Source organism: Typopeltis vanoorti, chromosome 6 (genome assembly GCF_054136105.1).
Source record: "Typopeltis vanoorti isolate ZY-2024b chromosome 6, IOZ_Tvanoo_1.0, whole genome shotgun sequence".
Classification (NCBI taxonomy): domain Eukaryota; kingdom Metazoa; phylum Arthropoda; class Arachnida; order Uropygi; family Thelyphonidae; genus Typopeltis; species Typopeltis vanoorti.
Window position 1 is genome coordinate 68,867,002 of NC_143554.1, and position 27,320 is coordinate 68,894,321.

General features: G+C 38.1%; 1 long non-coding RNA gene across 1 annotated transcript in view; it reads right to left on the reverse strand.

Moving 5' to 3' along the window:
• Positions 1–15,248, reverse strand: part of LOC150105515 (uncharacterized) — a 227,578-nt gene extending 212,330 nt beyond the window's left edge. The window contains exon 1 of the long non-coding RNA XR_016548487.1: positions 15,142–15,248. This is a non-coding gene — a long non-coding RNA (uncharacterized LOC150105515). The remainder of the gene's footprint in view (positions 1–15,141) is intronic.
• Between the last annotated feature and the right edge of the window lie 12,072 nt (positions 15,249–27,320).

A 27,320-nucleotide genomic window follows, 5' to 3' on the forward strand; every position in this document is an offset into this window, starting at 1 on the left:
GTAGTATAGAAATAGAAGACACGACACAACATAAATAAAAAAAAATAATTTTAATTAGGAAAAGTTTTTTGGAAATTTTTCTAGTCTTTTTTTTCCCTTTTTCTTTGAGGGAAGGGCCCCTTGCCCTCCCCCGTTTGGGTGTGCCATTCACAACGACTATCCACAGTGGATGATTGTTTACTACCTTCCCTCTGTACAAATAAAAAATAAATAAATACAAAGTTGTCCAGACATATTATCGTGTTATTTCACTTTTGGTAATTTCCAGTAGGAGAATGAGACATGAAAGCAGTGAATCCGGAAGTTTTTAAAAATATTATAGTTCTAAAGAAAAAGAAAAAAAAAAAAAAACCCTCTAACTTTATGTCATATCACGAACCCTCCCGCACCTGTATGACCTAGTTCGGAGAATGTTTCCCTAACCCTTCTATTACCCTGCGGCTATAGGCTAGCAACAGACCTCCAACGATCGGTTACATAACCTTGAAGGCTTACATTATTCGCTGATTTGGCCATGCCTAGGTGAAGGCTAACTAGAACGATACTGTTCTGTTACACGTGCATAAAGGATCCTTCACATTTGCACGACGGAGAGAGAGTGAACATCATTTATTTTTCTTTTTTCCTACTTTTATTCAGTGTATATATAATTCATCATTAGTTCTTGTGCGTCCATTACGATAATTCTCTCTTTCTTCATGTTGGAGATACCCTATCTTATTTCTACGAAAGAAATACAGGGTGTTTGAAATTAAAGTACCCTATTCAGATCAATCTGTAAAGAGAGAGAATCAGTAGACGAAATACCCGCACGAAATACAAGCTTGGTGGGTATCCTAACCAGATCATGGGGGAAGAGCTTTTGACAACAAGAAAAATTAGTTAAAAAATGACCGATAGAGAAAATATGGCACTGTGAGTGAGGAAAGATCGTGAACTTTGCACACCGCGTGAGCCGTAAGGCACTATACACAAAGAACCGAGACTGGCTCTACAGTCATTCGCGATGGGTCTCATTTTTCCTCAAGATGCCTTGCTTGTGAACTGATTCTATAGGAATGGAGGGGGGGGGGGGATGCTGCAACAGCACTACGCGAGTACAGACGCCTAAAGCCTTTTCAAAAAGGCGCGATAACACTAAATGCATTGCGACGTATCGTAGATTTGAAGAGAAAGGTAGTTTGACAGCCCAACCATGAAGAGAGAGTAAATCTGAAATTCTGCAAACGATTCAAGATATCGCAACTGCAGTGCATGTCATGTGCCGTAGCAAGACAATTAGATGTGCCATGCATAAAGGTATGAAGAACTTTGGATAAAGCATTGCAGTGCTTTACCCAAACACTTAATAACACTTTCTTTCTTTCTTTCGACGGCTAGCTATTTAAATAATAATGACTTTTAATTAATCAATCAAACTTCAGTATTCGTACATACTATTTACTACACACGTGTACCATTATCTACTAATAATTGTCCAGACACCCTTGTTATTTGAAGTTATGGACCATTCCAGGTTTGTTAATAACATAAAAACCGGTGTACAGATAGTAGGAAGCAGTATTTCATCGTAGCAGTTAAACACAGGTGGTATGGCAACACGACGTGAACTCAGTGACTTTTTTGAGAGGTGTCATGGGCTTTCACATTGGTTGTAAGTCCATGCGTGCCATTACCGCTCAAATGGAGCATCCAAAATCAGCGGTTGACGATGTGATGAACGAATGGAGACGTTCTGGTATCACCAATGCAGGCAAACACCCAATTGCCATCGAAAATGACTGGCAGGGTGTTAAAACGGGTGGCACGCAACAACCGACTATAATCGACACAGACCATCCGTGATAAGTTCCAGAGCGCTAGTAACACCATGGTGAGCACTAATACTGTACGAAAAGAACTCCATTTACTGAGTTTCCACGAAAGAGCAGCGGCATACAAGCCAAACATCTTAACAAGGAACAAGGCGGCTTGTCTGGCCTAGTGCAAAGAGCATGTGAAATGTACAACTGACAAGTAGAAAACGGTACTCTGGAGCGATGAATCAAGGTTCGCCTGTTTCCAGTCAGATGGCAGGGTGTGGAGGCAGCCTGGTGAACGCTGGTACCAACAGTGAAGTTTGGTGGTGGAAGAGTAATGGTGTGGGGTGCATTCAGCTGGTTTGGAGTGGGACCACTAGTCGTTGTCCATGGTTCCATGCAGCTCCACACCTTGATATTCTGGATAATCAGGTGCCATCTACACTGGAGTTTTTATGGAATGAATCCGTGTTACTATCAAGACGACAATGCACCCCCATGCCACAAAGCTGCAGCTGTAATGGAATGGTATGAGATGTGTATTAAACGACTGCTCTGGCCTGCACAGAGTCCTGACCTCAACTTCACTGAACACCTGGGACGAATTGGAGCGGCGATTGAGGTCCAGGGCAGCACGTTCTCGATCTGTCGCTGAACTCAGTGCTGCTATCATGGAGAGATGGAGACAAATTCCACCTGATGTATGCTGCATATTGGTGTAAAGATCCCCCTCTCCCCTTAAAGGGTGCAAGAGGTGATCAAAGCCAAAGGTGGACATACCCGATATGAGGATTTTCCTGCTGGTATCAATTGTAAATTATTGCTAAAGTGTCCGGACAATTATTGGTAGACAGCTTAAGTACATACACCCTCTGTCCAAAAAGAAACCGAACTTTTCGAAAATAGAAGAAATTAGCGTTGCCACCTGTTGTATCTTTTTGTTGTCAAAAGCGGCAACCTTCATTAGTGTTGTGTCAACTGTTTATGACATTTGTTTCATTAGAAGCCGAATTATAGTGCCAAGAGTGACAGCATTGTGTTTTAAAGAACGGTCGGTCGTCATGATATTCATGACGTGACCAGGCGTGACGGCGGTTTGGCCAGGCGGAACGAATTCTTTGTAGATAATGCCCTTGGAATCGTAGAAACAAACAAATCAGCATTGTTTATTAATATTATTAATACACATCGATCACGGACGAATTGTAATTTTTACCATTCATTATTAGATTTGATTAACGCGATTCTGATATGCGCGGTAACATCGAGGGATTAATTAACCCCGTTAATAGAGGGATACCTGTGTGTGTGTGTGTGTGTGTGTGTGTGTGTGTGTGTGTGTGTAGAAAGTTTTTTCACCTTGGGTATAATATACGTTAAAGATACCAAAGCTATTTTAGGATTAAAAACCAAGTTTATATATATATAATAGCTTGGCATCTTTAACGTTTATACCCAAGGTAAAAAAACTTTCCACATCTATCTCTCATCCTGAGATTTTTACTTAATAAGGTCAAAGCACCTTATGGCAACTTGTTTTGGTAAAATTTATAAGCTCTGTATTACTTAAACCTTGGTATTTCTAAGCCTGGCTTCCACTGATGAGATCTCAATAAGTCTACCTACTCACTGATGAGACTCCGATGAGGGTTGAAACCGGTGCGGGGCGAATCTGGCTCTGAGATGCTCTACTTGGAGGTAGGTTTTTGCCTGTCTCTGAGTGGGGCCACCGCTGAGATTATGGCTCTGCTTGGTGGTGGGGGTGAGCCTGCCACTGGGTAGAGCCAATGCTGAGAAGTTCTTGGTGACGGGGTGAGCCTGTCACTGAGTGAAACAACGCTGGGTTGGGCGAGCTTTCGGGATCGTCTTATTTTTAGAGCCCGCTTCACCTATACAAAGGTAGAAACCGGTATGGGTAGTGGCCTTGCCTTTAATGGATAGCATCATACATCTCTGCAAGGAAATATGCTTTGCAGTAGGGATAAATACTAAGAATAGTGATTCAGAGCTTATTCCACCTTTACCACGAGTTGCCTCAGACTTGCACTACGTGCAGGCGCAAACTTGAGAAATAGGATTAAAACCAAGTTTATATATACGGTATATAAACTTGGTTTATATACCGTATATAAACTTTACGGTATATAAACTTTACTGATGGGAATGGAAAATGCGCGCACGAGAACACACACACGATATCCAGGAATGTGATGATGCATTACCAAACCGGAAGGTATGTACAAGCGAATTGTGTTTGAAGAAAGTTCTTTTCGTGAAGGAATAAAGTTGCAAACTTGGATAACTTGTAATGTCTCAAAGACAGACCTTCGCTTGTACATGCCTCCTTCCGGTTTGGTAATGCATCATCACATTCCTGGATATCGTGTGTGTGTGTGTGTGTGTGTGTGTTATTAGACGATTTCGCGCGGAGAATTATTGGAAAGGTTGAAGGAGATCGCATAATAACTAATATTGCCAGATGGCTTGGAATCTCACATAGTGTTGTATCCAAGCTCTGGGCGGAATTTCAAACCAATGAAATGTGTTCCAGACTTTTGCTAAGAGGTCGCCCTCGCACTACTACCGAGCATGAAAACAGATTTTTGGTTAAAGCAACAAAACGTAATCGATTCACCATGGAAAGTAGGCCTATATGCCCGAAGTCAAGTAGTCTGTGTCTCTTTATCCACAGTTCGTCATTTTCAGTGGTGTTGGTAGACATAAAAATTGGACAAGACACCAATGGGCTAATTTATTCTTTACTGATGCGAGTCACATTAGTCTTTCCTCCGATTCCAGACGACATTTGATCTGGCGTGAAAGTGGCACTGCTTACCATCGTGGGAATGTTCTTGAAAGGGATAGATACACTGGCAGTGCTGCGGCCATGGTGTGGAAAGGCATTATGCTTAATGGCTTTCCGCACTGAGCTACAAGTGCTGGAAAAAGAGACTATGACTGGTGATCGATATTACAAAAGTTTTTCAACGTCATGTTCGACTGTTCTGCGGTGCTGTAGGCGAAGAATTCATTTTTATGGGTGACAATACCACACTACATCATACACGAGCCGAGTAGATACTTCTGAACACCGAGGATATTACTCGAATCGAGTGGCCAACACACTCTTCAGATCTCGACCCCATAGAACATGTTTAGGATGCAATAGACACACACATTGTTGCTCGAAATTCCCTTCCGGAAAACAAACAAGACCTCATCCTTGTTCAGAAGGAGTGGGTCAGTTTACATCAAGAACTGAATCAATTGGTGCTAAGCATGGTACAACGTTGTGAGAGCTGCATCGAAGTTCGGGGTGGACATATTCCATACTGAAATGTCTCTCCGCAAGTTTTCTGTAAGCACTGCACATTAATTCCTTAGATGAGCCTCCGTAGCTCAGTCAGTATAGACGAAGCCCTTTGATCGGAACCTGGGTTCCGATTCTCGTCGGTCACGTGAGGAACCTTCATCTGGTCTCTTTCGACTAAAGGTGAGTTAGCCAGTCTCATACATAGGTAGGAGATTTTTCACCCAGAAACAAGAGTTTCGTCCCCCAGAACAGGCAAACGAGCCCCGTGAACACACATGGATTACAGTCATGAATACATCCCAACTATATATGCTGGTCCTCAGCCTGGATAAAATTGGGGTGGGGTTCGGGAAAGCACTGGTGAATTACCCTGTAAAAAATCTCACGAACACACGAAATCTCAAGAACACTTTGTGGGCAATGCCTACAAAATCACCTAGGGTAGGAAACGACTGAAAGGAAAAAACCACTACCACTTCCACACGTTAGTTGGCCTCTTAGGGTGGTGGCAAGTAATTTTATTAATAAAGCTCTCGTTTTATTACTGTAATTTTAGATTTTTATTGCATTAAATAAATATACCGAATAAAACATCATAAAACAGACATGTAAATATTAAACATTACAATATGCATACAATAACTATTTTCCCTTTTATTTATTAAAATAATAATAATAAAACAACAACAAAAAAAAAACACGAAGTTATTTCAGTTAAATTGAAACTTTAATGGCTATGGTTTTGAAAGACCATCTCTTTCAAAACCATAGCCATCCAAGTTTCAAGTTTAATTGAAAATAACTTCGTGGGTTTTTTTTTGTTTTTGTTTTATTATTCTTATTTTATGAATATTTAAGCAATTATGAATTGCTTAATTATTCATAATATGCTATGAATATTAATATTTAATCTATGAATGTTTTTAAGCAACTATGAATATTTTCCAAGTGAAAATATTCATAGTTGCTTAAATATTATTATTTAGCGCTTATACCACTAACATCGAAGTAACATTTCATGTAAAAGTATAAACAATCGCCATATTTTAGTAATTATTTTATTAAAGCAAGAATAATTATTATTTATATAATTAATTAAAGAGGCAATTTTAATTAAACAATTACAATATTAATAAATGATAGTATGCTAGGAATTCGGGGAACTCAAAATTTAGAAATGGCGATTGTTTATACTTGTACATGAAATGTTACTTCGATGTTAGTGGTATAAGCGCTAAATATTAATATTTAAGCAAGTATGAATATTTTCACTTGGAGATGGTCTTTCAAAACCACAGCCATCAAAGTTTCAAGTTCAACAGAAAATAACTTCGTGTTTTTTTTTTCCTTTTCTTTCTTTTTTTTTTTTGTTGTATATATTTTATATTTTCTTTATATTTTATATTATATTTTCTTTAATTGCACATGCTCAATCATATTATACTACATAAATTTAAAATTGTGGATTATACACTTTGTCGCTAGATGGTGCCACAATACTATGGATCAGGGTTTCTCAAACTTTTTCTACGACGGAACACTTCACAAATCCTGAAAATTTCAGGGAACACCTTGGTTATTTTGTAATGTATTAATTAATAATTAATTGGTACTTTAGATAATTTTTATTATTACAGTTTAATTTAAATTAATTAACAATTAATTCAACATTAATTAAAGTTTAATTTAATTGACTTAAAGTCAATTAATAAACCATCATTAAATTAATTTGTGCTGCTTTTCATTGACATATCCTATTCTGATCACCAAATATATTTATAATATTATTATAAGTACTTGCGAGTGAATGCAGACTTTTTCTCCTGTGTGCTGGTAGTTTTTCCCTCCTTTTGTACATCCTGGAGATCTTTATAGACTTGAGGTGGATGACTCACTATCTGTTCCGTCACAAACACCTTCAATAAGAGATTTCTTAATGCCAAAATTAAACAAAGTGCCTTGTCTCTTATTCATATTAGAATTTAAATCTGTATTCCTGTTAATTTTAAAAAAATCACGGCACTCCGGTTTCAGAATTACACACTGCAATACGAACTTGCAAAGAAAGTATTCAGTATTATTAGATCTGGGAACAAGATACAGATTTGAGAACGTTGATCTTCAATTTCAGTGGAAATAATTTCTTTATACTTCCTTGATAACTTGGTCACTGACACTTGCAACGCAGATGTTATTTCTTCCAGTTTTGAGAACACGCCGCCCATTGTTGTAATCGGCTTGCAGGCAATTTTTTATGATCGGTTATAAAAGTCGGTATTCTCTTTCCCGATTGTTGAAAGATTTCGATTTATGAAAATTAACGATATTTCATGAATATTTCCATGTTTAAAAATATGCTGCTTGGTCACTGACATTTGCTACACCGATGTCATTTCCTTCAGTTTTGAGAACAGAGAATATGCCACCATTGTTATAATCCGCTTGCAGGCAATTTTTGACCCATCATAAACATCGTTATTCCCTTTCCCAAATGTTGAAATGTTTCGATGTGTGAAAATTAACGATACACAGATGATATTATGGGTTCTGGGTTTGAGCTATTCGGCATATTCGCGAGTATTATTCTCCTCAGAATATTTCTATTATAAAATATTTCTTCATGAAAAATGCTTAGAAAACTAAAATGACAAATTCCAGAACTTCTCGCGGAACACAGTTTGAGAAACCCTGCTACAGAGTATACTATGTACCTAACCGTGAAACCGCTCAATGCGAGAAATTGCCATCCATTTTTAAATGACATCACACTATCGGAAGGAAGCGACCGTAGACTCATTTTCAAGAATTCTTTAGATCTCGGTGTATTTTTCAACTGAGGATTTTATATCTGTAGTGGTTTCATGATATTATATTCAGAATTATCTAATATCAGGAATAAATGTTTGTGGTAAATGCTATAACAATAGTCCTAGAAAAAAAAAAAATCGCGCGAAACGAAATTAGTCAGTGGTTTTAGATGGAAATGTTGGTTCCCTTCCCTAAAATAAGGTATCAACAGCACAACAAGGAGGGCAATAGATTCTCTCTTAGGCTTAAACATAAAAGAAACAGAATATTTTCCGATGTCTTTTTCAAAAATCTCTCTTAGTGGACTGACTCTTATTCCTAGTATTTATTGTGATTATATCACATAGAAGTGATGTGACACAGAGGAGTAGCTGGGAGGGGGGGGGAGAGATCTGCCCTGGGCGGCATTTGAACCTTTTCGAACTTTTGCAGTTAATTATAAAATACAGTTTCGAGAACTCAGTTCAAAATATTGTAATACTACTGGGAATTTTCCTCACAATTGCTGTAAGTGTTGCTAGTTGTGAGAGGAGTTTTTCTAAATAAAATTGATTAAGAATTACCTACATTACTATGAAATAGACTTCGAAAATGTCATCGACGATTCTGCAAACAGAAAAGCAAGAAAAATAGCATTTTAGAATGTTGAAATTAAAGTTTTACTGGAAAAATAAACATAGTGTTTTAATTTATTTCCCTATACGTCGTTTTGACTTTTTGTAGTATTTTTGGGGTGCATTGAGAGAGACGGCAAAAGCTCTAGCTACACCACTGATGTGACATAATCACATCACTTCTATAGAATCTTCTGCTTCCAGAAAACTTGGCATACTGGCATACTCAGGCTCTTATTCTTAGTTAAGTATAAAGAGCTAATAAGCTTCATTTCGGCAATGAAAAATGAAAATAATTTTAGTAATGTTTTCATTGCCGAAATGAAGCTTATTAGCTCTTTATACTTAAGTAACTTAATGATTGCACCTACTTGGAAAACTCGTTCGCAGAGTATATAAGTTCTTTTCGCTATACACTTCGGTATTAGGTCTAGCTACTCACTGATGAAGCCTCAAAAAAGGCTGAAACCGGTCTGGATAGTGACCTCCCTCCATAATGTAATAACAGCATACATTTCCTAGGAAATGTGTTTTTACATTATGGAAAATACCTAAGAATAGCGATCTGAACTTTACTCACCTTTGCAACGAGTTGTCCGAGATTGTACTACGTACTAGGATCACTTGCATTTGCTAACGCTAGTGTTCGCCGATACTTTATAGTTTACTATATTCGGCAAGAAACTCTCTGATTCCAATCTTTGAGTTTCTTATTCGGTTTTAAAACTATGTGGGATCTAATATCCCCTTAATTTTAGTAATGTTTTCATTGCCGAAATGAAGCTTATTAGCTCTTTATACTTAAGTAACTTAATGGTTGCACCTACTTGGAAAACTCGTTCGCAGAGTATATAAGTTCTTTTCGCTATACACTTCGGTATTAGGTCTAGCTACTCACTGATGAAGCCTCAAAAAAGGCTGAAACCAGTGGGGGCTATTATGAGTTCGCTCCCTTGGGGTTTTTGCCTTAAGGGAGCAATTTGAGTCTCCGGCACGGCCCGCTGAGGGGCTTTGTCGGTGAACGATTTTCTTCGGAATTTGAGCGGTTCTGCTCGGTGGTGGCGTGTGGGTGGAAGGCCATCACTGAGTGGAGCCAACGCTGAGATGGACGGTCTTTCGCCCACGATTGAGTGGCCTAGGGATCGTCCGAATTTTTAGAGACGGCTTTACTTACTCATAAGGCTGAAACCGGTGGGGGCTATTATGAGTTCGCTCCCTTAGGGTTTTTGCCTTAAGGGAGCAATTTGAGTCTCCGGGGAAAATGTTCTCCGGCACGGCCCGCTGAGGGGTTTTGTCGGTGAATGATTTTCTTCGGAATTTGAGCGGTTCTGCTCGGTGGTGGCGTGTGGGTGGAAGGCCATCACTGAGTGGGGCCAACGCTGAGATAGACGGTCTTTCGCCTACTATTGAGTGGCCTAGGGATCGTCCGAATTTTTAGAGACGGCTTTACTTACTCATAAGGCTGAAACCGGTGGGGGCTATTATGAGTTCGCTCCCTCAGGGTTTTTGCCTTAAGGGAGCAATTTGAGTCTCTGGGGAAAATGTTCTACGGCACGGCCCGCTGAGGGGTTTTGTCGGTGAATGATTTTCTTCGGAATTTGAGCGGTTCTGCTCGGTGGTGGCGTGTGGGTGGAAGGCCATCACTGAGTGGGGCCAACGCTGAGATAGACGGTCTTTCGCCTACTATTGAGTGGCCTAGGGATCGTCCGAATTTTTAGAGACGGCTTTACTTACTCATAAGGCTGAAACCGGACTGGATAGTGACCTCCCTCCATAATGTAATAACAGCATACATTTCCTAGGAAATGTGTTTTTACATTATGGAAAATACCTAAGAATAGCGATCTGAACTTTACTCACCTTTGCAACGAGTTGCCCGAGATTGTACTACGTACTAGGATCACTTGCATTGGCTAACGCTAGTGTTCGCCGATACTTTATATAGTTTACTATATTCGGCAAGAAACTCTCTGATTCCAATCTTTGAGTTTCTTATTCGGTTTTAAAACTATGTGGGATATAATATCCCCTTAATTTTAGTCTTATTCTTAGTATTCCGTACCGGGGTGCAATGAACCCGGGCGTTACAATTTGGGGGCAGTATAATCGAACACGTTAAAAAATAGGGAATAAATAATACATTGAACTGTTTGTGGAAGGAGGGAGCACAAAAATTTTGCATCCAGGCGGCGCAAACCCACGGAATGGTCCTGGGCATACTTTTTTTCGCTTGCTCTGTAGAAATCTAAACTTCTCTGAAAATACTAGATACAGTCTAGGAAAGAGAGCGCTTCCGTTCATTTACGACTACTTCACTTACGCCACTGTTTCTGATGGTCAGTTCAGTATTGTGTATCTCCTACAGATATTTCGGCGGTCACTGTTGAGCAGCACCAGCATTTATTATGCCCCATTTCTGCTACGCCTACAACACGAGTTGTACTGCAATTCTTCTTTACAGTTCAACTGCAGACTCACCGGACCTGTAACTTCCAGTCGTATTTTATTCCGTTTACCTCCTTTCTGTGGAACAGCTTTCCTCATTGAGTATTTTCCAAGTATACTGAGGAACAAACGGCCACGGCGCCCACCTTAATAAGATGTAGGATCTCCTTTCGGCGTGATGACTGCAGCAATCCTACGGGCATACTTTCCACAAGCGCACGATAGCGATCAATAGAAATTTTGGACTATTCTTCCTGTAGGCATGTAATGAGGTCCTGAATTGTTGTGGGGAAGAGGTCCATTGATTTCATCCAACACTCAAGTTCATCACACAGATATTCAATAGGGGTTGAGATCAGGACTCTATGGAGGCCAGTAAATTGTGGTGATGTTCATGTCCACTAACCACGCAGTTACAACAGCAACCTTATGCCACCATGCATTGTCTTAATGAAAGATACAATGGTCAGTTCCATAGAAACGTCATCACAAAGCAGGAAGCATTGCTTCCTACTTTGTTCAGATACCTCTCAAATTTCAGTGACTATGGCACTACAAACAGAGGTCTAAGATCAAACCAAGAAAAACAGAACCATACCATCACACCGCCACCTCCGAATTTCATAGTAAGGGTTACGCACTCAGGTAAGACACGTTCACTAGCATCTGATAGGTTTTCAGGCATCGAATGGAACATGTATCTGCACAAAAACATTCAGCACCAAGGCTCACATGGATTTTTATAGTGAGACCGCAATATGCCCACAAGTCTCACGTTACCCAAACCAACATGCAGCGTCGTCTTCAGTAGTGCAAGAAGCGTGCTTCTGTGTCCTACTGTGCACGCTCCTTGTACTACTTTACAGCGACAAATCACGCTACACCCTCTGGCTAACAGGTGTGGGTGTCGCCGATATCCACTGAACGCCTCTTACCAGAGTGCATAACCACATCTATGAAATTCGGAGGTTGCGGTGTGATGGTACGTCCTGTTTTTTCTGGTTTGGACTCGGACCTCTGCTTATGGTGCCACGATCACTGAACTCTGAGAGGTATCTGAACAAAGTAGGAAGCAATGCTTTTACTTTGTAGGTGGCGTTTCTACGGAACTGATCATTGTTTCTTCCAGCAAGACAATGTACATGTCATAAGGCTGCTGTAATTGAGTAGTTTGTGGAGACGAAGGTCACCACAATTGACTGCCTCCAAAAAGTTCTGATCTCAATCCTACTGAACATGTGTGGGATGAACTTGAGCGTCGGGTGAAGTCAAGAGACGTCTGCCCCCCACAGTGGACCCAGGACCTCATTTACATGCATACAGGAAGAATTGTCCAAAATTCTCATTGATCGCTATCGTACACTGGAAAGTATGCCAGTAGGATTGCTGCAGTCATCGCAGAGAAAGGAGGTTCTACATCTTATTAAGGTAGGCGTCATGATTGTTTGTTTCTCACACTATGGTGTCCGTTGACTTCTTTCAAAGCAGGTATATCACAGTGGTGTGTTGGAGCCGGCCGACTGTTAAATTTTAAACAATTTTGCGAGCGTTTGTTAAACAGTGTTGAGTGGGACGCTTTAATCCAGAATGGGCAATGGTATTTTTATGATAAGCTTGTATACGGACACAGAAAATCTAGCAGGGAGCGCTCATTTCTGCACTTCTTCCACTTCCCTACGTGGCAGCCTGTGGAGGAATTATGTCCACTAGTAATTTTGCAGGAATACTAATTTTCAACAAATATCCACTTGATTTTGAATAGATCGCTTTTTCTTCTTAAGGTATTGCTCGAAGCTGTCAAATATTTCTGGTTTCTAGAATTTTCGTGAACGTAATAAGGTGATTACTCTAAGAGGATGCGGCACAGACAAAATTAAGCGGATGTTTGCTACTTTTTTATGACTAAAGTATTCTATTTATGGTTTTTAAAAAATGCCATAACTAGTTTACTTTTAGAGTGGTGAATGAGTGGAATGGGTTGCTAGAGTGTGGGGTGGATGCTGTGACAGTGAATGAGTTTAGGGCGAGGTATGATAGATACTATATGAATGTCGAATAGTTGTGATGAATATGATTTGGGGCCTCCCTCGATGAGTCTAAGGTCTCCCTGGAGTTGCCCGTAATAATAATATTCTTGACGACTTCAAAAACCAGTGCAAACATATCACACGCATAATAAATACGCGCATAACAAAAACGGGCGGGGCTTAATATTTTTTCTAATTTAGATCAAAATTGTGGTGGTGGTGATGTGAAATAATAAGAAATAATAATAGTGATTTCGCTTCGATGTGAACGGCAGAATCATTAACACAATATTATTATTATTATAAAAACCTCCATGGAATTAGTACACAGTTTATCAGATGGCGCCTTTAATATGTTCACTGTCTCTGCGCTCAACACTCTTTCGGGCAACACATTCCAATCACTCACCATTCTCCATGCAAAAAAAATCTGCTCCTTATCTCCTTGCTCCCACTCTCCTTATACAGCTTACAGGGATGACCTCTTGTTATCTCCCTATCTTCACCCATTCTATGCAAAACCTCTCTGACATTAATCTGGTAATAACCTCTTATTACCTTTATTATTATTATTATAAAAACCTCCATGGAATTAGTACACAGTTTATCAGATGGCGCCTTTAATATGTTCACTGTCTCTGCGCTCAACACTCTTTCGGGCAACACATTCCAATCACTCACCATTCTCCATGCAAAAAAAATCTGCTCCTTATCTCCTTGCTCCCACTCTCCTTATACAGCTTCTAGGAATGACCTCTTGTTATCTCCCTATCTTCACCCATTCTATGCAAAACCTCTCTGACATTAATCTGGTAATAACCTCTTAACAGCTTATATGTCTCGATCATCCCCCCCTTCTCCTTCTATCCACCAATTTCTGCAAATTGCATTTTCTCAATCTGTCTTCATACTCAACATTCCACTACAAATCACCTTTGTCAATCGTCTTTGGACCTTTTCCAATACATCTTCATATTTTGAAAAACCAGTTGACCAAATCTCTCCATGGTAATCCATATGTGACCTGATCTGTCTTATACAAAGGAACTATAACATCCTTACTTCTACAAGTCATCATTACCATTATCCGCTGTGCTGTCCTAACAATTTTAGCAACATATCCCAGAAATTTTATGTCTCCATAATCACACTCAGATCTCTCATCTCCTCTACCTCTTCCAAGATATTCCCACCAATTGTGTACTCTACATCCCATCTCTGATTCCCAAATTTCAAAACCTTTGTAATATTCATCTGATATCATCATGTATTTATCCATTCAGTCAGTGTATTCAAGTCCTCTTGCAAAGCCACAACATCCACTCTACTCCTAATAGTTCTTCCCAACTTTGCATCATCTGCAAAAAAAAAAAAAAAAACCGCATATTGCCATTCATACCTCTCTTATCATTTACATACAAAATAAATAGAAATCCAGTGAGCTAATCTACTCTTCAGCCCATTCGTTCCAATGTCATGTGGCAATTTATCAATGGCCTTTGCACGATCTTCCGTTAACAAATACATGCTGGCTACCAAAGAGTATTTTTCTGTTGTCTACCCAATCATGGTCCTAACTAACCTCTCTAACAAACAGTTCCTCTTCCTCCTCTCCCACTGCATTCAAGTTCAGCATGACGTCACATTCACAAGAACGAAATACCTTTATAATTGCTCATTAAATATCTCAACGATATCCTCCGCAATGGTTATCATTCCTCCAATCAGTGCCATCCTTCCATAATCATTCTTTCTTCTACTGGCCACCTATCGAAAAAATTCCTTAGGTGTTTTTTTTTTCTTCTTCTCCCTTAACCGCATTGGCTAACTGCCAGCCATACTGCACTTTTGCTACGTTTATTAAGCGAGTCACCTTCTTTGCCTGCTATTTTTACTTTTTATGAAAAAAAAAAAAGCACTGCAATCGTGTTCCAAACTGGTAAGTTCACAGATTTATTGATTGCATTACATTAACATTGTAGTCAAAATTTCAACATAAAATAGATATTATTGACATTGAAATTTCATCTTTCTAAATTAAATTTCTCAAATACTTCACATGCTTGTGTGCATAATGAAAATATTAGAAATGGCGAATTCTAACAAAATACAGCATCAATCATAATAAAACTTACTATATTCTTGTACTGTTTCCTTTATAACATCGTAGATGAAGTATATTTTACATGAAGGTTAGTCCATTTTATTATTCCTACATATTTTAAAATAATAAAGTAATAATACGGGAAAATATAAGGTGACAACAATAAAACTGATAGGGGCGCTAATGTCGCCCAAGAAAAATAAATGAATTTTATCATTCGACGAAAGCGAAAAAAAAAACCAAAACGAAGTACAGTATATTAATATCAAGATAAACTGAGCCTGTGTAGCTCAGTGGATGTGGTATTTGCACACCACACTTCACCACAAGAAGGAAGATTTGCTTTCGAGTCTAGATTTTTTTAAGTATTTTTAGTCGATCTCTGGCACGGGCAAGCTGGTTTTTTCTTCCCGTAAACCTAAGAAAATCGACCGTAGAACCCACACTATTTCAGACATTAAATATATTGTTAGGGACCACGAGATGGCGGCACTTGTTGAGCCATTCTCTTCACTGTGTACTGCTTAATTAGTGATAGCCATGGGTCAGCTATCTCTGATTGGGTATTGAACTGCCCACTCAGTCTCCAAAAGTTAGATAGGGCTAAAACTACCTCGCCTACTCCCTATACGGGAATAAAAAGGCGTAAGCTGATTTTTTTTTTTGATAGAAATACTAATAAATTTCACGCAATCACCGTCAGCAACAGAAGAATTTTTATTTACAAAGTTTATTTATTAATCATCAGAAAATGAAGAGACAAGATAGTCTAGGAAGGAAGAAAGCCAATTAGTGCTGTGAACGTTGAAATGTGCAAGAAAGATGCCCTCAGTAGTTGAGAAGTTGGATTCGGGGAAAAAAAATAATGAAAAATAACCATTTAAAGAAAGGAAATCCAGTTCAGAATGTTAGTTGGTTTATGGAGAATAGGAAAAAGCAGACAAATCTGAGAGTATAGGACAGCGATAATTGTTAACTGAAGATGGCAAAAACAGGAGGTTCCAAGTTGGATACACAAGGCATGGTATATCCGAGACGAAGGTAGTAGTTAGAGCGTTGAGTTTAACAGTACCTGGAGGTTGAAATTTAGGTTTCTGCTATGAAAATATGTGAGGTTTTACAGACTGGTAAGGGGGGGGGAGAACAAATACTGCTGAGGTTAGAACTGGGACCATGCATATTCCTGAAGGATTTGGATAATTCTGTAGTTGACCATATGGGCAACACAGTCCTATGCACTGTCTGTGTCCGTTTTATGATGGCTATTAGTAGTGCTTGATTTTCGCACTTACCTTCATTTTGTAAGTTAATTACAAAATAGTCAACTCCTCGCCATTTTAACATTTTTCTTCCAATTGTTGACATAGGCAATGGCCTTGTTCGTGCTAAGAGTAAAAGTTCCAGCCGGACTGATGATGGGAGGGGGGGATGGAACTTGTTATTAACAGCCACTGTTAATTCAGATCTGTTCATCGGCGAATCATATGTTAATTTTACCAGATGGAAGTGTTGGTTCCATTTCTCCTTTTGTTTGTTGGCTCGATGTGCTGAAACCTGACGATTTTTCTAAGGTTGAAGTTACATTTTCCAAGCAGCTTAATGATGTCCTTTACAGTGTCATCTCCTCTCTTTCTGAATGTAAGTTGTAGATGAAGATACTATATTTTTTTTGGTTTTCTGCTTCAATCGAACCTTGAACTGTGGACATAATGAGGTTACCAAGTTTGGTGGTGCCTTAAACAGAAGATGCATTATCATAAGGAAGCTGATCGTGAATCAGTTCGCGTTTGCTTTCTATTAAGTGTTTTGTTAGAGATAATGTCTGATTAAGACAGTGATAAGGGCTGTTCTAGACTGTCAATGCATTTACCGAGTTTTTTTTTTTTTTTCCATATCTGACGCCCATAGACCTCCCATACCTCATAGGGAGTGAAGCCTTCTACTACAAGAAGTAATAGGGTCATAGATGCCCTTTCCACGCATGGGACAATCAAAAACAACCATGGCGGGATTAGAACCCCCTAGCCTTTTGGCTGGAGAATGGATACGATAACCACTTGGCCAACCATGCCGGCTACCGAGATGTATGAAGCTTAATTGAAGCGAGACACACAAGATATTAAAGGGAAGGGGAGAAAGCTGCTTGAAGTTGGGCAGGAGTTTGCATGCCGATTTATAGACCTTTGTACAGCAATAAGCACCAGTCAATAACAACAAAAATCGCATATAAGATTCTTTTTATTTCAGTGAGGGATCGATCCTTAGTAGCTTTGGTTCATTTGTTCTGGGTGAATGCGCTCTGGTTGAGCATTTGACAGTGCAGTAGGTATTCTGCTCTAGAATAGTCGAGTTAAGTGTGAGGACTAACACATTCTGCCATTAAAGCTGAAGCAAGTTTTTTGAAATACTTACAGATTTATTATTATTATTATGTAGCACCTCCAGGGAGTCCAAAGACTCATCGAGGGAGAGTGTGCCAACAGCATCGAACGATTGATCCCCTTCCAACTACTAATCACTCAAACTTGCTTAACTTTTTGCGAGCCATTAGTAGCAGAGGCTCTACCAATCGACCAACCTTTGCTGGCCTGGAAATTTTTGGCTTCTTAGGGCCTATTAATGTAATTTTATTTGGTACAGAGGAAACTGCTAGAAAAACTGGAGAACACAAGTTCAAAACAACCCATTCTAAACCGCTTTTATCTCGAACATTGGTAAATATTGATAAATGCTTCATTATCATGAGAAATTATTACTGATTTCATTCTTACAGAGAGTAACGAGTGAAACCTTGCCTAAGGCAATTTTAATATAATCAACATATAGTTTTAATGGTACAAAATAAAATGGAAACAACTTAAAAACGTGTCAGATTTTGACAAAGACAAAGAAACAACTTATCTGGTATTCAAATTCCTACCAATATAATAAAATTCTTCTTAAAATACCAAAAGCACTGATCAAAATTACAACTTTATGCAACCTTGAAAGATCTAGTCTTATGCCATAACACATTCCCCAACCTCCAATTTTATCTGGGCTCGGGACTAGCATATGGCTGGAACGTATTCATGACTATAATCTGTGAGTGTTCACGGGGCCAGTTTGCCTGTTCTGGGGGATGAAAAACCAGAGTTTCCAGGTGAAAAAAAACCCCACCCCTACCTTTGTATGAGACCAAATAAACTCACCTGTAGTCGAAAGAGACCAGATAAAGGTTCTTCACAAATCACTGATGGGAATCAAACCCAGGTCTTTCCGACCAAAGGGCTTTGTGTATACTGACTGAGCTATGGAGGCTCTGGTCTCACACCAAACAGTGAAATTCATCTCTCACTTAAACACATTCACACACATGGCAGGATAAACCTGCAGCCTGTTGGTTGAAGAGTGAGTACACTATCCACTCATACAACCAGGCTAGGTAAAAATTATAAAATCACTGTAAACTGCCAATGTTGACAACGGATTGTGTGTGTGTGTGTATGTGTGTGTGTGAGAGAGAGAGAACATGCATATAGCATATAGATAGATGTCAAAAGCAGCAGCACTGTTTGCATGTCATCATACGGAAAGCAATATTTGCACATGTATCAGATACATCATTAAATCAGTTCAATTCAGGTAACATCAAAAAATAAATAAACAAATAATGAGGTACTATATGAAGTAAGGATTCTCATATTCTTTGCATATAAAAATCTTTAAAATAAACATATTTTCTTGACACAGGCTGGCAGTAGTTTACTGCCAGGTTACAATGGATTTTAAGTGAAAAATACTAAATAAAACTAAATAAATTACTAAATAAAACACCTTCACAAAACTAGAACTAATACTCATGGATTAAGATTGAAGTCACATGGGGATGTTGCCAGATTTTACATATAGTTTCATGTCATGCCTGCAAATTGAGAGTACTACTATATGGAATTGGTGCTCAATGGGAGGAAGCCTTTTGAAGTAGTCATGACAGCATATTTGATGCAGTTCATATGATGGTCCACACAACGAATAGTATCAACTTTCTGTTTTCACTATAACGGAAGATGACATGCAGCTGTCAACAGTAGCATCAATCCAAGATTTCAACAGTAGCAAGAATCCAAGATATCTGATGGTACTACATGAAGGTGACACCTTTTTTTTGTGTATATCACATTAGATGACATTGCTTTGGTCTTATAAATTAAACTTCAAAGTAATGAATGAGAATATATGCATATTTAGACTTATGTGTTGGTTATACATAATGATACGAAAGTTCATGGCTTACCAACACAAGAGATAAGAAAGCAAATACTTAGATAGGTTGTACTATCTTAAGTCTAAATACTGACTGATGCTGCCTATGAAAATGAGGACAGTCTTTTTTCAGTTATATACACTACTTCTACTCATTCCTTTAGCAGTGTGCTACCTAAACTGCACTGCAGAGATATTTGTTAAACATCTAGTCTGCTGTCGCTTGACAATGCACAGAGCCGAAAGCTACACAGAAAGTAGATCCTATCAAGCTACTCCTACCATGATGGAAATGAGAAACATTTGAAATCTTCTGAAGCAAAAACTCCAAGAGCCACAGAATGGACTATTATGGATATTTATAAACAAGTTCTGCAGAGAGAATTTTTGAGATATCAAATGTATAAGAAAAGTCTATTCAAATTGTCAGCGATTTTAATGGAGGAATTTTATTGTCAGTCTGGACAGCTGAGCAGCAGCAGCTTGTTTGATTTTGTCAAATTCAACGAATTGCCTGCTGAAATTCTTTATCTTGAAGTTTATGGTGAGCATATGACAAAAACAGCCAAAATGAAAAAATAAAATCCTCACACAATATTTCACCATTATTTTTTTAATATAAAACCATTTGATATCAAAATGAAATCAAACCATTCAACTCAACTGCAGCTGCAGGCAGCAGTTGTAACTGAGCTCTCTGTTTATTTGTGACTTTTTTCCAGATATAATTTGAAAAGCTTCAGGTGATGTTTTTATTGTACTCTGTAATCTTTTTAGACAACAATCCAGTACTGACTTCAGGAACTTCTCCAGCTCAAAATAGCTTTATCACATTTATTTTTTTTCTTAATGACAATTTTGTTTAAAAAATATCCACAAGTTAAGAAGACTAGGGTATGCTGAATACTAATTTCTCTATTGAATTTCTTTTTCTGCTATCATTAAATAGTAGCAAGACAAAGAAAAATTCAAGATATTAAGAAAGAAAGAATGAATGGTAAAATAAGATTCAAAGAGTTACAGAAAACTAGAAGAATGATGAAAATGTGCTATTTAGAAAGATCAATTTTAGGACCACTCTCTAGCTGAAAATATCTTCAGGGATCATCTTTAAATGATGCCAATCTTGAAGAAGTTGAAAAATGTGACACACAGTAATATGCAATGGGAAGTATATCTAAAAAGTTGTCACATCACAGAGAAAGCATTTTCTTAGGAAATTCTGAATTCTTCATTAATATGAAAAATTCCAATTCTTCATTAATAATAAGAATTCGAAATTTAAGTTTCTGTTCTATTGAACAGACACTTTATATTTTAAAAATGTGGTGTTGCTTAAAAATCTTCATCTCATGTCGCACCCAGCTATTAGGTATCCATCTGGATGGTGGTGAATGTGTGAAGATGCTTGTCAATTTCAGACTTAAATGGCTTGAATCATCACATTGATGTAATATCGTGCTGAATGAGGTATTGGTTAAACATGATTCCTGCTATTTCAATCAGGAAATCAGGGTAGATGTTAACAAGCCATTTTGTGAAACAACCTCAAACAACAGAATTGAAGATAAAATCACTGACAATTAAAAGCATCAATAGAAAAGATGCGAAGCAAGCATAGAAACTGACGAAATTCACTGCTTAATGCATACCTTACATGGACATGATTAGATGGTAGTTTGAAATTACAGCCAAATTAACAACTACTATGAGGCTGGAATATTATGTTAATTGTGTATTCTTCTGACAAATGTCTGTTTTGTGAAATAAAAAAGAAGAAAAAAAAAAAAGAAAAGAATTCCTAGGAGGAAAAACCTTGTCACCTCTATATAAGTTACATGAAGAGAACACTAAATAAATTTGACTATGTTATTGTTGTAGCCATGTGTATTCATGGGACCAGTTTGCCTGTTTTGAGGGATGAAAAACCCTCCACCTCCATATGAGACCAGTTAACTCGCCTTTAGTTGAAAGAGACCAGATAAGAGTTCCTCACATCACTGATGGGAATCGAACCTGGGTCTTTCCGACCAAAGGGTTTTGTCTATACTGACTGAGCTACGGAGGCTCCAGTCTTATATCACTAACAGAAAATCTGAGAAATCAGACTTAGCACAGCATAGAATAGATATGGAACACAATATCTTATGGTCTGAAACATGCTTACTTCATCAGTATTGCTATAAATATGAACGTTTGTTTAAACAAAGTGCAGAATGACTGCCTCTCATTATCTAAGATATGGGAGATTTATTCTAATTACATATCATTAAAGTTTTTTTTTTTTTTTAAATATAGTAAATGAATAACTAATATTACAATGTTTCCTTGCTTATACTTTTGCATTGTTTTATGTAGTTTAGGTTGCCAGCGTCATCTTGAGTAGCAGATGCAGTACGCATGCTACTCAGCTAAGTTATTATTTTTTAGTAGACATCAGCAAAATTGCTATATATATTTGGTGGTATTTTGTTTATTTTGACTGTGTAGTTAAAGTGTTATTTTAGTCATCTATTATTAAGTGATACTCTTTTCTGAATCATTTTTCGCTATGGCACCAATATGCACGAGAAGAATGGTGACCAAAACATTGATGTTGCCCAATATCAATGTGTGAGATTTAGTTCAATGTATTTGTTGCTGAGAGTGAATGGTTTGCAGTACGAGAGTGAGAAAGCAGAACCTACTTGTTGGAAATGTTTTTAAATGAATATAAGAAATGTGTTGCGAAAGAATGAAGTGACTGATAATAAGGATATAAGGCAGGATTGTCAAGGTGTAGTTGAGAATGCAGTAGCAGAATTAGTGAGTGATAGTGCACAAAATATGGCTGAGAGTTTGAGGGAAGTGGTTGAAAGTAACGTGGATGATGAGATACTAGCACAAAAAGAAACTGCACACTTACGTGGACTCCTTCACAGGACAAAGCATGAGCACGACCGAATGGCAAGTGGTAAGGAAGGATGGAGCATAAAAGAAAGAGTGAATGGGAAAAGCACAAAAGTGTGAGAGACTGGGAGAAAAGAGACAGTATTGTTTTGGGATTTGATGATAAGAGGTGTACTTAATGAGAAAGTGTTGAAAGCATGTTTTCCAGATGTAAAGATAAGGGATGTTAGTGATACTGTATGCAGAAGAATGGAGCAAACAAGTTTATTGTATTGGCTGGCACAAATGATTTGAAAGGTGATAAATATGAAATGAGGGAAGATATGAAAGAGTTGTTAGTGGAAGTAAAAATGAAGAGCAAGAAAGTAAAGACTGGGAGTATGCTGCCTTGGTATGATAGGATAGAGCTGAGAAGAAGAAGAAGAGCCGTGATTGCCAATGAGTCAATGAATACGTGTGTTGAGGCTTAAGTGCTGTGAAGAATTCATGTTAGAGATTTAATGGAATATTAACAGCACTGAGAAAGGATTAAAAACTAATTTTAATACTTCCAATATTTCGTCTTCCAACAACACACACGCAAATACAATACAGAGTGAAACTAAAGTCCTATCTAGGTGGTGCGCCCTCTATGGGCATTTGCAGGTAGCCTGGGATGTAAAGAGGAATCTCTATTAATTAAAGTTTCCCAAATTTTGGAAAGTTTAATGCAACCGTATTTGTTTAAATTAGGTTGATTCCTGAGTGCAGATGCAGATTCAAAGAATAGTCTTTCTTTTTTGAATTTACTATGGCAGAGCATGGTAGTTTTTTTCCAGGAGATCCTGTGGGAATATCCAAAACATGGTCTGCAAGCTCAGATTGACCATAATCGTGTTTGTAGATGGAAGAACTGTGTTCTTCTAACTGGATGGATGCTGACCTGCCTGTTTGTCAGAAGTAGGCACGTTTACAGGAACAAGGTACTCTATATACACCAGGCACCGAAAAGGGAGGGAGCTGGTCTTTAGTGGAGCGGATAAGGGTAGCAAGTTTACGGTGGGGCTTAAAAGCTGTATGGAGGTTGTACTTATGTAATGATCTGGCTATTTTTTCTGAAGTACCATGGATGTAAGGAATTGGGATGGCATTTCTGAAGTCCTGAAGAGATGGTCAGGGAATGGGGAAGGACTTGATTATTTTTTTATTTCTGTAGTCATTATAGCCATTGGAAAGGAAGGTGTTGTGTATGTGTTTGAGTTCGGTTGAAAGGACAGTTTTACTGGAACAAAGATTGTGGGCCCTATTGGTAAGAGTTAATAATGCCATATTGCTGGGAGGGGTGGTGGTGGTGGTGGTGGGAGAGTTTGTGAATGTATCTGCCTGTATGAGTAGGTTTTCTATATACAGAGAAAGAAAGGTTACCATTAGGAAGGTGTGTTACTAAGGTGTCTAGGAAGGGTAAACTATTGTTATTTTCCTTTTCCATCATAAACTGGATTCTTGGATGTAGACTATTGAGGTGACCGAGGAAGGAATCTAATGTGTCTGGGCGATGAGGCCAAATACAAAACACATCATCTACATATCTTAGCCAGATAGAAGGTTTTAGAGGGGAATAGTCAATGGCTCGTTTTTCAAAATTTTCCATGTAATAATTGGCAAGAGGGGGGTGAGAGGGGGGGGAACCCATGGCAGTTCCCTCTATCTGTTTGTAGATTTTGTTCTTCCAAGAGAAATAACCAGAATTGATGGCAAAGGAAAAGAGCTCTAAGATATCAGAAGGAAAAACATTTTTTAAGAGTGTTAAGGTGTCAATTAGGGGAATATTTGTAAACAAATATTAACATCATCTCTTTGTCCACCCCACTAAACTTGTTCCTGTAAACTTGCCTACTTTGGACAAACAGGCAAGTCAGCATCCATCCAGTTAGAAGAACACAGTTCTTCCATCTGCAAACACGATTATGGTCAATCTGGCCTTGCAGACCATGTTTTGGATACTTCCCACAGGATCTCCTGGAAAAAAAAATGCCATGCTCCACCATAGTAAATTCAAAAAAGAAAGACTATTCTTTGAATCTGCATCTGCACTCAGGAATCAACCTAATTTAAACAAATACGGTTGCATTAAATTTCCCAAAATTTGGGAAACTTTAATTATCAGAGATTCCTCTTTACATCCCAGGCCACCTGCAAATGCCCATAGAGAGCGCACCACATAGATAGGACTTTAGTTTCACTTTGTATTGTATTTGCATGTGTGTTGTTGGAAGACGAAATATTGGAAGTATTAAAATTAGTTTTAATCCTTTCTCAGTGCTGTTAATATTCCATTAAACCTCTAACATGAGTCAATGAATAGATTGTGCAGGAGGAACAGTGTGGTTTATTGATATTGATATATGGAGTGAGTTTGATGGACAAAAGGACTTGTATATGCCTGATGGACTGCATTTGAATGGTTTTGGAGTTAGATATATATGGAGAAAATGTTGTTTAGTGAGAGTGTGGTAGTGCAAAACCAGAAAAACTAGAGATATTAGGGAGGATGAAATCTAGCATGTGTCTGGCCACTCCTGTGATAAATAAGCATGGGCACAGTAATGATTATGCAATGCCAAATGGGATTTCACAGGTCTCCAATTTAACATGTTAACTGCCGCAATACTACTTTTTTTTCCATCTTCACAGGCCACTGGGAATAATAATAAGTTAACCTGTAAAACAGATATGTATCACATGGCTCTAGCAGAAAGTGTACGTGTGATGCACATGGCAGTCGAAGTGTTAAACGGGATGGTAATGACATTACACAAGGGTAACTATGGGTACAAAAGGGACATTGAAATGCATGTACACAAATGCAAGAAGTATCAGGAATAAGGGTGAGGAGTTTTTGGCATTTGTAAGTTCAACTTAGCCAAAAATTATAGGTATTGTTGAGACCTGGCTGACTGAAAATGATATAGTTACAGGGATAGAATGTAAAGGTATTGTATTTTCAGAGAGGATAGAAGGAACAGGACAGGAGGTGGGTAACTGCTGATGATAACTGCTGAATTACAACCAACAAAATTAGAAGTTAAAGAGGATATTTGGTCTGAAGGAGATAGTTCTTTTGAGGCTGCATGGTGCAAGATAGAGGCAAATAGGACAAAATATGTTGTTGAATGCTGCTATAGACCAGGGGTCCACAGGAAGATGTAGATACTATGTATTGGCAAATCAGCACAATGAGTGTAGGCTGAACAATTATTATGGGAGACTTTAACTATTGAAGGGAGGAAATGGGACACAGCAAGATGGAAGTGGGATTATACAGTTGCTAAGGGATAATTACATGAAACAACATGTTGTAGAGGGGGAGGATTGGATCTGATAACAGCATCAAAAGATGCATCCATAACCAACACAGACACTCTGCCTCTGCAAAAGAAGAAAATATTGTGGAGGGAAAAAAAAAAGTGATCAGCATACTCATGAGTAGTACAAAGTGCAAGTAAGAAGAGTGACTAGTATGGTAAAGAAGGCCAAATCAGACTATGAGAGAGAATTAGTCAAACAGGCTAAAGTAAACCCAAAAGAGTTTTTTGTTATGTAGCAAGTAAGAGGACTTTAAACAATGCTCAGGGTAGGAAGGTGACTGAACCAAAAGAAGTAGTTGTGTTGTTGAGTGATCATTTTGCAAAGTTGAGTGATCTCTGTAAAATCATCATCCAGGTGATGATTTTACAGAGATGCATATCAATATTGAGGTAGATGAACAGGAGGTGTTCAGCATAAAAAAAAATATGAATGTGAACACAGCAGTGGGATTGGATGGCATATCAGTCCATGCACTACATGAATGTGCAAGATAACTGGCATTGCCTTTTATGAAGTTGTTCAATCTAAGTCTCAACTCTAGCAGGGTTCCAAGGGACTGGAAAGAGGGTAAAATAGTACCATTGCATTAAGGTGGCTCCAAGACAGAGGTAGCAAACTACAGACCAATTAATATATATCGGGAGTGGTTGTTAAAGTATTGGAAAAGTTGGTGAAAGGTAAAATACAACAGTGGATGGATAGGGATGCAATACTCTATAGTGGGAAGTATGGCTTTGTTAAGGATAGGTCTTGTCTTAGTAACTTATTCACATTTTATAATAAAGTAACAGCAGAACTGGATCAGGGTAATCGCTACACCATGATACTGTTCGACTTTGCCAAGGCATTTGACAGAATACCACATGAAAAACTATTACAAAAACTACAGAGAATGGATAGGGGGATAACTGATGGACAGACACCAGAGAGTAGTATATAGTGACTAGTGGAGTACCTCAGGGTTTGGTACTAGGGCCACTACTCTTTGATTTGTATTTTTAGAGGTACTTGTGGCATAGTATAATTATTAAAAGAACACGTAAGACACACACTAATAACTTTTAATTAATAAAGTTACAAATATTTCATACTAAAACTAATAGTACATCTTTAGTGTCACACAAACAGTTATAGGAATGGAATACAAGTAACGAACATTCGGTGGATCACCTATTAAAATACAATTGTTGCTGCATACTAGGAAATGATAGAAAATAATAATTAATTAATATTTAAAATAATTGGTTTTTTTTTTATTGATTACATAAAATAAAAGTCTCCCAGATCTTCGAGAGAGAGAGAGAGAGAGAGAGAGACCATCATTTCGATTTAAATTCGGTTGGCATAAAATAGCTTCACAACTTTCTCTAAAAAGGCGTTCATATTTGAACCTGCATCTATGAAGGAGAATAGCTTTCTCCCACTGGATATTATGAGTAGTGTTAATACTGTGTTGTGCTAGATCAGACTTCTGAGGTTTGTTGTATATTAAAGACATAGGAAAAGGTTGAAGAGGGGATATTTCAGTTGTTTATTGATGATGCAAAACTGGGGAGAGCAATAGTTGATAAAGGTGATGTACATATTATCATATAAAGGTGATGTACATATTTAAATTATCCTGCAGGATAATTTAAATAAATTGGCACTGCAGACAAAGGATAATGATTGTCAATTTAATGTTGTAAAAAAGTAAGGTTATGCACTTCAGGTTGAAAAGGTTGCATA